This window comes from Oncorhynchus mykiss, chromosome 6 (genome assembly GCF_057628025.1).
Source record: "Oncorhynchus mykiss isolate SJ-2025 chromosome 6, ASM5762802v1, whole genome shotgun sequence".
Taxonomy (NCBI): Eukaryota; Metazoa; Chordata; class Actinopteri; order Salmoniformes; family Salmonidae; genus Oncorhynchus; species Oncorhynchus mykiss.
This window is the reverse complement of record NC_143027.1, coordinates 81,470,557-81,472,500: the sequence shown is the minus strand read 5'-3', so window position 1 is coordinate 81,472,500 and position 1,944 is coordinate 81,470,557. Positions and strand designations below refer to the sequence as shown.

At 44.0% G+C, this 1,944-nt stretch overlaps 1 protein-coding gene across 2 annotated transcripts in view; it reads right to left on the bottom strand.

Annotated features, from left to right (window-relative positions):
* Nucleotides 1-1,581, bottom strand: part of LOC110526974 (inositol hexakisphosphate and diphosphoinositol-pentakisphosphate kinase 1) — a 51,828-nt gene extending 50,247 nt beyond the window's left edge. For both annotated transcript variants that reach the window (XM_090239056.1, XM_090239062.1), the window contains exon 1: nt 1,457-1,581. The gene's annotated coding sequence lies outside the window, so the exon portion shown is untranslated. The remainder of the gene's footprint in view (nt 1-1,456) is intronic.
* Nucleotides 1,582-1,944: the final 363 nt, after the last annotated feature.

The window sequence follows — 1,944 nt, the reverse complement described above, 5'->3', positions numbered from 1 at the left end:
GTTTCCTGGCAATAATCACACTTTCCTGTTGGATGCTTTCCTGTCACATTTAAGTCTTATTTAACCGGCTGTGTCTCACCCTTAATCTTGTAAAAAATAGACTCCTCTCTTCTGTCCCTTCCTGCTGTCCTCCCCTCCCCGACTTTCCTCTGTACTTGAAATAAATGCCTGCCCTTAGTATATCTATTCCACTGCTCCTGCCATCTCTGCACCATCACTGTCCATATCAGTCTTTTTGCCTCTGCCTTGCTCATTGAAACTACAACATCCCCATTTCTTAGTGCTTGTTTAGCCAGTACATCAACTGCCTCGTTCCCTTCCACCCCTCATGGGCTGGGACCCAAGTAAATCTTATCTGAATACCCATCTGTCTAATCCTGCAATGGGTTTGTAGCACCTCATAAGCAGGTCTTGTCTGCCACGTGATCTAAAGGACTGGAGACTCATTAACACTGCACATGAATCAGAGCAAATAACTACTCTTTCTGGCTTGACTTCCTCCACCCACTGCAAGACCAACAGTATGGCCATCAATGTTGCCGTATATACAGCCATAGGGTCTGTAATACGTTTCCTGACTTCCACCCCACATTCCTGCACTACAAATGCTGACCATCTTTTGAACCATCTGTGTAAATGGCCACAAAATCCTGATACACAATATCCAAGGACAGGAGGTGGCAGGTAGCCTAGTGGTGTTGGAATAGTAACCAAAAGGTTGCAAGATCAAATCCCCGAGCTGACAAGGTAAAAATCTGTCATTCTGCCCCTGAACAAGGCAGTTAACCCACTGTTCCTAGGCTGTCATTGAAAATAAGAATTTGTTCTTAACTAACTTACCTAGTTAAGGGGAAAAAAACAGATGTCTGTTAAACAAATCAGATGGCTCAACACTCTTCTAGATCAACTACTGGAGGTGGGAGTAGCCATGGTGGTTTTACATGAAAAGCTACCGTTGGACTAAACTACCTTCCATACTGGGTATTACCCACCCAAAGCTTGTGTTCTGTCTTTGCTCATGTTCCCAACATGCCTGTAGGATGAGACATTCTTACACTTTCCCACCACTCTCTCAATGTGTTCTGCCCATGTCAGTCTAGTGTCAAAGTATACCCCAAGGAACCTGAAGGCCCCCACCCTCTCCAAGTTTCTCCCATACAACCTCAAGCATACCTCACCTTCTTCCAGGTAAAGAACACTGTCTGAGTTTTCTCTAGAGAACCTGAATCCCCACATTAATGGCCACCGATCTACCTCATCTATTGCTTTCTGTACCTTCCTGACTATGTATGGCACATTTCTGCAAGTAACGACCTCCCAATATCCGGCTGTACCTGAGAGTAAACATAATTGATCATGATTGAGAACAACAGAGGATTAATCACGTTCCCCTGTGGTGTACCATTATCCACCAGGTAGCTAGCTAGCTGCCTGATAGTGACTTTCTCACCCTCACCTGGATAGACCTTCCAAACAGGAAATCCTTTATTCAGTTGAACGTTATTCCTCCTACCCCATAATATCAAGCTTGATTAACACTCCCTGCTTCCACATCATATCATACGCCTTCTACACATCTTCTTCTTCTATGATATCATGGGGGCCGAAAACAAACGTTTAAAGTGCATGCTGCCAACTACTGGGCTGGAATGTACTATCAATCTTGATCTGCCCAATTCTGTAGTATCATGAAAATAACATTCAAAACCAAATAAATCCCTACCCTCTACCACCCCCCCTCCCCCCTCCCCCAAAAACAGTAACATCTGTTATCCGCATGATCTCTTTTGCCTTCTCCACAATAACCTTCAACCTAGCATTTGTGCTTTCCACAACCCGAGGCGTACTGACAACCTTAACAATAAAAGCTATGAAGTTAACTTTATTCATTTTCAGTGTCCTTTAACACCACACATTCATGAGCACAAGATTTCTAAACGGGCC